Here is a 10,139-nt window from a genome sequence, read left to right on the forward strand (position 1 = left end):
CTCAGTTGTTGCCCACCTGGCCGCCTCCCATCGTGCTTTATTGGCATGTTGGATCTTTCCTCCAGGCCTTGCTCTCTCATCCCTTCCTCAACCGCTTTCCATTCCCTTCATCACTCCTTCACCCAGCTACCTTCTCTTCTATTTGTTCATGTTTTCTCCCCCCTCTCTAATGTTCAGATCATGCAAAAAAATTGGGGTTGTATAACTCTAACCGATTCTCCAAGAATGAAATGGCAAATTGGTTTTACTGATGATATTGATCGCTCCACAGGTGTCTAGAATTGTATTATAGCTGCTGAGATGCAGGAATAGGATTCTTTGTTGTAGTATGTAGGTTATTCCAATTTGTATGCTTCACGTGGAGATTGGCTGAACATCTGCTCTCAGGTCTTCCTGTCGATGTCTAATTTGTGGACTCAAATAGCCATTCAACTTTCATGATGAATACACACTGAAAAAAATAGCAAGCATGCTGAAACATAAGCAAAAAAGCTTACCTGCCTGATGGCCCTTGCTTACATTTGGTGCGTGTGTGTCTGTGTTCATCATCTCTTCATTTGCCTATGTTCCATGATTTATCAAGTGCTGCTTATGTGAGATAGAGTGCGCGTGTGTTGGTTTTTTGTTACTCCCTCCGATCCAAAGGTACAAAGTTGTACTAGAGTTGTGACAATTAATTTGGATCGGAGGGAGTATTTGATTCTGGGTAGTTGATTTTGTATTGCACCTGCTGGCCCTGCTAGTACTCCCTGCGTATGATGGGACGGAGGAAGTATAACTCAACTCTGTCGTCTTTCTTTCTCGTCTCCCCAAAAAATCAACCACCTAGCATTCCAATCTCCCCAAATCAATGGTGCTGTTTAGTTTTCTGAATGACTGTGCTCAAGCTTTAAATCTTTGTCCTAGTTCTGTTATTGATTTTTGGCATAGAACAGGTGGGACAGAGAAAATAGTAGATTACAAAAAAGAAAAAAATCATCACATTTGGTGCTAGGATATCACGGGACCACCATCATTGATGAAAATAAAAAACTGTGGGCTCCAGGGTAACGACGGGAGCGACCTCATCTTCCTGCTCCTACCTTGGACGATAGAGGCGCTACTTGATTGCTAGACTTGCCCATGCTCGGCGCGGCCTTCATCAAAATGCATTGCCAAATTACACCTTACGGCCGATACACACGCCCTTCCCAGAGATTATGATTCCAATCAGAGCTTCCAATCAAGCTAACTCAAAATTAAACCAATTAGATATGAAAAGATAAGGATGAAGGAGAGTCCCCCTGTCGGATTTCGGGTTCCGGCAGACCCTTAAGGTTCGAACACTGGGGTGGGCGCAGAGATCTCTCCCCTACCGATCTACGTCCGATCCACTCGTGTGAACTAAGATGAAAACGATGAACAACACAAGAGACACGAGGTTTATACTGGTTCGGGCCACCGTTGTGGTGTAATACCCTACTCTAGTGTGTGGTGTGGTGGATTGCCTTTGGGGCTGATGATGGACAGTACAAGGGAAGAACAGCCTCGCGAGGGGTGTTCTTGAGCTAGTGCGGTGTGTTCTACTTAGTTTGTACTGGGTTTTTCCCTCTCTCTTCTCCTCTTTCTTTTCTCCTCTCTTTTCTACTTACCCCTCTACTTGGTGGAGGCTAGCTCTATTTATAGAGGCCCTGGGCCTCTCCTCGAATAATTGAGCGGGAAGGGCGCCAACAATTGGCCATTTTAAAGGGGAACATCTAGTACAAGTTATCCTGATCAAAGGTGGTCTTCGGCTGCCAAAAGCACTGGTGATGACTCCGCCTTGGGCTCCACGGTGACCTCCGTCCGGCCGTCCGGCTGGTCTTGGTCTCGTTGCACCGGAATGGTAACCTTTGCCTGATACCTTGGCCTGTGCTTGCCCCCTTTGCACCAAAGGGGAAACAAGGACCCTGCGTAGGCCGGCGCACGCCTGGCGCCCGCCTGGCCTTGATCGTCATGGCTTGCGTCATGGGGTCCTCGCGAGGTACCCCTGCCTTGATCTCCCCGCCTCCTCGCGATCCTGCCTGATGAGGCTGCCTCTGAGGAAGCTTCCTGTCATCCGCCCCGTGAGGCTTGGCCCCTCGCGAGGGTCTTGAGCTCGCGCTGATGAAGATGGGCCGCGCTGGGCGCCCACTTGAGCCACGCCGCAGGCAGGCAAGTCTCGGGACCCCCGTTCCCAGAACGGCGACAGTAGCCCCCGGGCCCAAGGCGCGCGCGGGCTTGGCTTAGCAGAGAAGCGAAGGGGCAAGCACGAAGCGCCGCGGGCCCTAACAGCCTGCGGCCTTGGGCGCCGCGTGGCGGTTGATTGGACGTGGGCGTCTGCACTTCCCACGACGCCTCGGCAACTGCACAACTTGACAAGTCCCTGCATGCAGAGATATGGGTCATGATTACCTGAGGTCATGGTGCTCGGCGGTTGGCCTTCCCCGGCTGTAAGTACGGGGACGCGTGAGCTCTGCCAGTTCACCCTCCTTCCGTTACTCCTCCTCTTCTTCTTCCTCAAACTTGCTTCCTCTTGCACCAATGGCACCAATCCGCCGGTTTTCAGCTGAGGAGAAGGGAAAGGCCCCCAGAGAGGGTCCTGACCCCCTCCCGCCGAAGAAGCGGCCAATCCTCTGTCACCGGGACGAAGGTGCCTCGCAGGAGGTGTCGAGGCCGTGGTACGAGCGGCCGCCGCCTGGGTTTCCGCTGCCCTTGTACGCCCGCGTCGTAGGCCCCAAGGGGGAGGGCGCCGAGCAACACCGACAGCGTCGCCGCCGTCGCCGGCGAGTCACAGTGGTGCGCGTCGTCCCCCCTGGAGTCCACGCAGAGCGCTCCTCTCGCGAGCTTGTGCTACACGCCGCCATGCCTCCAACTTCGTGGATCCGCCTTCCTCCCTCCTTCGCCTTCGAGATGCCGCCAAGAGGGGCCCTGGAGCGCTGGCTACAGCACGCCGACTGTGGCACCCCTGCAACCGGAGCGGAGGTCGCGGTCGTCGCTCCGGGCAAGGTCTTCATGACCCGGGGCTGGGGTCACTACAAGAAATATGTCAACTTGTGACCACCACTATTTGTGACCTTTTTGTGACCAAAAACATAAGGTCAAAAGCTGGCCGTCATAAACTGACTATAGCGACCTTTCTTTTGGAATGGTCGTAGACGTTTATGACCAAAATACGTCTACTGTGGCGTTTTGGTCACTAGCAACCTCCCCAGGCCACGTAGGCATCCAGCGTGGCAATCTAACGTGGCACAAGATTCAGCCCGGTCCAATTCGATTTTCTACATGGTCCTAGCCCAACAATTCAGCCTTTTTACTATATATTTTCTCTATTAATTTTCTGTAGCTACATGGGCCTGGCCCAACAATTTGGCCTTTTTATTTCATGGATCATGGCCTTTTTGTGATCTATTTCATTTTTGGGCCTAAGCCTTTTTATTTACTTGGCCATCGCCTTTTGTTCATTGTTTGATTTGTGGCCTTTTTAGGGCCCAAATAGTATATGTTTCATTTCCGACATATCAACAATAAAGTATCAACAATAAAGTAACCAGTATTTTGGTCCAGAGAGCCCCAATCACACAAATTTTCATAAATGGCGACCAAAATGAGTATATTATATATATTACAATCATGCCATAGTTCACATCATCCAGGAATTTAGAACAACTACAAAAGTGCTGCTATGAAATACTATAACAGCCATTCACATCATCCAGGAACATATAATTAGCTACAAAGATGAAGCGTTCCCTTTTTCCAACTTCTTGAGCCTGGAGCTCCTGTAAAAGACAGGAAACGATCATTATCATGGCTGTGAATTCAGAATGAAAGCAATATCCTCAAACATACAACAGCTAGGAAAAGAATATTGAACAGAATAATAAACAAATACACAAGCAGCTAGGGGTCGATCCTAATGCATGAGGGCACGGATAACAGTAGCAACCATGAGTAAATATTAGCAAATATTATATTGGTGGAAAAAAGTAAATACCAGCAAGCTCTAAGTAGACTCCAAGAAATTGATGGCTCATAATACAATCATGCTTTTGACAACAAATACTACTAGAATTAAGGTGCATAACATATTCTAAGCAGTGTTAACATCATGACAGTAACAATTAACAGTAGCAGCTAGCAGGACATCAATCAAGCACAACAAAAGTACAACACCACACTTGGGATCTCGGAGCAAGAAAAAGATCATGTTGCTTAGGAGCTACCACAAATGATACTGATCAAGGGCAAAAACAAGTTGGTATGATATCATTCATTCATTCGTTCTCATCACAATCATACACTGAATTCATTAAAGGTTACAGATTCATTTTTTGACATAGCATTAGAAAATCACAAGAATAGTCACTACTAGGAAAAGGCATGCTAGTGGCGCACCGGATTTGCCTTCTAATGGCGCACTACCGGTGCGCCACTGGCATCACGCCATTAGAATTAAATTCTAATGGCGCACCACCGGTGCGCCATTAGTATCTGGTGTTCTAATGGCGCACCACGTAGTGCGCCATTAGTATAGCCTGCAGTGCACCATTAGAATGCCTCCCAGGGGGCCATATGTACCCATGTGCTTTGGCATTCTAATGGCGCACCAGCAGTTAATGCGCCATTAGTGTGATGATCACAGTGCGCCATTAGTGTCTTGTGTGGTGCGCCATTAGTATGAATATTAGGTTTTATTTTTTTTGCTTTTCTGATTTTTGCACAGGTTAAAAAATATATTATTGGACAGAATATAGACAGCAGCACACAGCAACATCAGATTCATCGAATACAATAGAAGATTAGTCTCCGAATACAATTCATCATATTAGTCTCCGAATTCAAAAGACCGAACAAAGATAAAACATTACAAGTCTCAAGACCGCGAGTATCGAGTTTGTCGGAAGTAATACTAATCCTAACAAGTCCTACTAATCATCATCATACAACTTCTACTCGTTATTCATAACAAGTCATACGATCATCATCTTGATAGTCTTCGAACCAACCCTACTTAATTGTTCTTAGCACATGATCATCAGTATTAGGCAGGACCTAAATACCCTATTTAAGCTAAAATAGCATAAAACAATATAGACCCTGACTCTCCATTATGGAGAATGGAGAACATCCTGTCTCCAATTCTTGCGCTTCGCTTCCTTTTGCTTCCAAGAAGCTCCTTACGACTGTCCATACATTTTTTCCATCCTTTGATTTTCATGTCTCCACTTCTTTTAGAAATCTCGTATGGACAGTTGAGATTCGTAGGACGACCTGGCTGTATGTTCAAAACATTAACACTACCTTTCAGATACATCATATGAGGCACACAATTCGCTGGGATTATCTGTTGAAAAACATAGTAATAACTTCATAGTTAGCAATGATGTACTAGTTTTAGAAGTATGCAAAAGATGCACGGATGTCGTAATAGTAAAAATCTTACCAGGGTATCTCCATGGTAGTTACCGTAGTTGAACACATGCACTAGTGGCACGTATTTACCATAATGTTGAGGAGTTTGATTGTAGATATTGTAATTCTCAATGTTAGTACAAAATCCGACCAAATGATTTTTCTCCTTGTAAGTTGTTAATTCGGAGCCATCGGTGTAGTGGGTTTTGTCTACCATCTCCTGCACATTCTTTGAACAATAAAAATAAGCTGTCAATGGAAATAAGCTGTCAATTATTTTGAAATAAACAATATAAATTAGCTAATAACTATGTTTGAGAAACTCACATAGCGGTAGAACTGGAGGCGTATCAACAAGGACCCAAATGTCCATATTGTCTTGGTTGATGTCAGGATTACCAAGATCCATGGTGATAAGCATACCCTCATCAAAACCATACATCTTGCAAAATGCTTCCCAATTTTTGCAACCAAAATGGGTTACGCTCTCAGAATTATATAGATTTACTTCAAAGTCCACATCGTGATGAGTCCTTAGGTGAATTTTCTTTGTTTCAGAAATTTCATGGTCTTCAAAATCCATCCTCTCCAAGACATAGCGTCTTGCATGGCATGGGATAAGCTATACTCGAATTGTGAAAGATGAAAATTACACGTTGAAATAGTTGAAGTCATGCTTAATTATGAAAATAACACTTGTCGTCGTTGTGTACCGTTTCAACTTCGAAGGTCTCCTCGAGCTTAATGCTGAAGCACCAATCATCGTCCAGGTGAGGCATGTCGCACAGACCTCGATCGTCGTGGCACCAGTCGCACTCCGCCGGGAGACTTTCGTCGCTCGATGATGATGACGACATATCCTACATTCATAATTCAAAACTACATCATTTAGGGTTTGTCGACACCGAGGCACCCTAAAAGCCTAAGCTTTCATCATTTAGGGTTTGTCGACGCCGAGGCACCCTAAAAGCCTAAGCATACATCATTTAGGTTCTCATCGACACCGAGGCATCCGGGGCAGCCAAGTTAAGTTTTCATCATTTAGGGTTTATCGATGCCGAGGCACCCTAGGTTGGGCCTAATCACTTGGCACTAATCACTTGGCTCTATTGCCACGTATGTTGGGTTTATCATCTAGGGTTTATCGATGCTAAGGAGAATTCTAAGTTGGGCCTAATAACTTGGCTCTATTCCCACCTATGGTTTAATGCAGCAAGAATGGCAGGGCCGTTGATCCTACTTAACTAAGTACTAAGATACCCCGGCCCATGCATTAGTCGCAAGTACCCCATATGTCCTATTTTTAGCAAAGTCGTGCTAAAATTCACGGAAAATTTTAGCATGACCTTTGCTGAAAATAGGACATATGGAGTACCCGAATTTGCCGGAACGGAAGTTAATCGACATTCCGGCAAACTCAAGGGCCTCTCGGGGTACCTGCAAAATCATCACGACACGAAGGGCCTCAAGCAGCAACGGCGTCTCCCAGGACCCCATTTTTTTGCTAAATTTCTTTGAGCAACAATCAGAGCAGAAAATTCAGCATATTTCTATACAACAGCACTGTAAAGATGAAGAACAGTTCTACAGCAGCCCATCTTTGATCATCATCTTTGCATCTCTTTCTCAATGTGATCAGTAATGTAGACATATTCATGATCTAGTTTAGCAGTAGGTTGCAAATACTTAACTGTCTAGAACATCACAGCATGCACAGTAATAAGAATAATGTAAATATAACAACACATGTTCACTGGGTGCCAATATGCCAAAATATAAAAAAGAGGCATACAAGAGACCCATCAAAGACAACACATGACTAATGTTGTACTAAGACCAGTGACATAAACAAAGCACAGCTGATGTGGTGCTAAACTGGATATACCCTCCCAGTCCGAGTGTCCAGATTTATAATGCCATGTCTTATGGCTGAGAGACACTGCTTCAGGCACATAGTATACTTGATCCTGCACGTCGAACCATATACGTACTATCTTACATGACAAATCAGCATAGAGAGCATTGCACAACCAAAACAAACAAATAAAAACATGGTAGCAAAACATATAGTGAGAATTGCCATCTACCAGTCCTATGTGACTGAACCAAACATGCACAGCTTTCTTGCGCCATCATCATTTTTTTTTGAATTTTCATCATCAACTAATTAACACCCTCTGTGACGGTGCATTAGCATAGGCATAAGCTGCACTACAACTTGTTCATGCCGCCTCTTTGAACTATAAAACTCTGCACTAGTACTTTGGCATGGTGTCAGACTTTGTACATAAGTACATGACCCGTATGAGGAGTAGTTATCTCGATTGTGCAGTCACGAACATACAGAGCATTGCATGATTAAGACAACTAAATAAAAACACGGTAGAAAAACATATAGATAGAATTGCCATCCACCAGTCCCATGTCACTGAACATATATATGATGCACTTGCCTTAACACATATCTGCAGAAGGGACCTGAATCGAGCAACAACCAGCCTAGGGGGAGGAGGGGAAGGGGGCAGAGGTGAGGAATCACCTGTGGGATAATGGCAGGCTGCCGTAGGAGGGCGCCAGCGTCGAGGAGGCGGCGGGCGGCGGCGCGTCGAGGAGGAGGCGGCGCGTCGAGGAGGAGGCGCGTCGAGGAGGAGGCAGCGCATCGAGGAGGAGGCGGCGTGTCGACCTTGCCACCCACCTTGGAGCCGGAACCCTAGGGCGTGCAGGCGCGGCGGACGGAGGGGACGGAGGGGGCGACGCTCGCGGGGGAGGCGGGGCTCGGGGGGAGGCGGTGCTCGAGGGGGAGGAAGGGGAGAGGGAGGCGGCGGGGGCGCGTGGGCGACTGCGGCAGACGGAGGCGGCGGATGGCGGGGGCGCGTGGGCGGCTGCGACGGTGGCGGATGGCGGTGGTCGATCGAGGGGAATCTGGCGAGGGAGGGAGGGAGGACACAGTGCGAGGGCAGTAGGTGGAGTGGGGGGAGGGTTCTAATGGCGCACCACCCCCTCGTGCGCCATAAGTACGACTATTCTAATGGCGCACCACCCCTCGATGCGCCATTACTAGTTTAAACTAGTAATGGCGCACTGTGAAACGATGCGCCATTAGTAGTTTTGCAAAAAAAAGAATAATTTTTTTACAGTAATGGCGCACTGTCTGCTTGGTGCGCCATTACTACTTAGAACTAGTAATGGCGCACTTCGACCTGATGCACCATTAGTATGTATGGAAAAATGGAAAAAATAATAATTTAATACTAGTGGCGCACCCTGTTTCTGGTGCGCCATTAGTGTCTTCCACACTAATGGCGCATCACCAACCGGTGCGCCATTAGTATATAGTAGTGGCGCACTGCTTCCTTGGTGCGCCATTAGTATCAATCCTATCTATAGCCCTTTTCCTAGTAGTGAGTATATGAACCAAAGTGTCCAGATAAGTAGATAACACATGGAGGTCACAATCACATAGCAAAGGAAGAGTGGGACAGACCGAGGACTTACCCTCTGGACAAATCAAAGACTTCATGCTTCCTCTTCCTCGGTGGACAAATCAATGACTTCACTTCCTCTTCCTCATGCACCAACAGGAAGACCATCTCAAACACCTTGGTGCCAACAAGAAACTGTACTCACACAGTGAATAGAACAAAAGAACAGAAAGCACACGTATATACTGAACAAAAGCAACAGCCAGGAATAGATGACTCAATAGTTCATGTTTGTTAACAAAACAAGTGTGGACATCTCACAGTGAGTTAACTATCTGATGACTTTAGTAAAACACATACTAGCATTTGGTGCTACAAGAGCCAATAGGAATCCAACTATCCCAACATCCCAACTTGGTAAATCCATGCTGCTAAAAGGTCAATCCTAATCGGGTTGGAACTGGACCTGGTTTCAAACATGTGAGCTACAACTATCGTAATACCACAGCCCAAAAAAACCCTACAAATCCATCAAACTATAGTTTGTAGGTCTGGCATCAGTGGTGTTACAACGTGCAGTCCACTTACAGTCATTTGGGAGAAAATTAAAGTGATAATTAGACTGCCATTACAATCTGCTGGTAACTTGCAGTCTACTTACAGCTACAATGATATCTTAAGAGTTACAGTCTAAATACACAAAACTTAAGAACATGGGAATAAACAGACCAACCCCCACATTCCAATAATTCGAATACTCAGCAGTCAAATGTGTATGCGTGTGCATGTAAATGTATTGAGGTTATGCAAAACTATGGTGCATTTAAACTATGAGATCATTTGGTCCACACATTTAGATCATTTAACACAGAGAAAAGAAAAATAACAGAGGACTGCATATGAATGTATGTCTCGTTTCCAGGATAAGTTGGCACATAGAATGCCACCAATCAGGATATACCACACAACAGAGAATAGCTTGTAGCGTCCGAGACTAATCTCCATGAGGAACACAAATCACCCTCAGGAATTGGTAATGAACGCACATCAATCAAAACAAAGAACAAAAAAATAGATGGAATTTGTGTTGTCCCTGCAAGTTCCATAAACCTGCAACAACAATAGCAGCAGCTTCTTCCTAGCAACATTTTCCCGGGCCAGGTATCTATCAATGATGTTAACAGTAAGGAATAAAATTTCACCCAGTAGCTCAAACTTATAGTGGACCTGCATTGGGTGAGTTCGCCAGGTCAGGTCAGACACACAACTCTGTACTAGATAACTTGACCGCGGTTCCAAGTAGAT

General features: G+C 45.9%; 1 non-coding gene across 1 annotated transcript; it reads right to left on the reverse strand.

Annotated features, from left to right (window-relative positions):
• Positions 1-9,735: 9,735 nt before the first annotated feature.
• On the reverse strand, positions 9,736-9,869 carry LOC125517802. Its single transcript, XR_007287810.1, has one exon. It is a non-coding gene; the product is annotated as a small nucleolar RNA snoR80 (small nucleolar RNA).
• Positions 9,870-10,139: the final 270 nt, after the last annotated feature.

The sequence above is a fragment of the Triticum urartu genome, chromosome 6 (assembly GCF_003073215.2).
Source record: "Triticum urartu cultivar G1812 chromosome 6, Tu2.1, whole genome shotgun sequence".
In the NCBI taxonomy this organism is placed as follows: domain Eukaryota; kingdom Viridiplantae; phylum Streptophyta; class Magnoliopsida; order Poales; family Poaceae; genus Triticum; species Triticum urartu.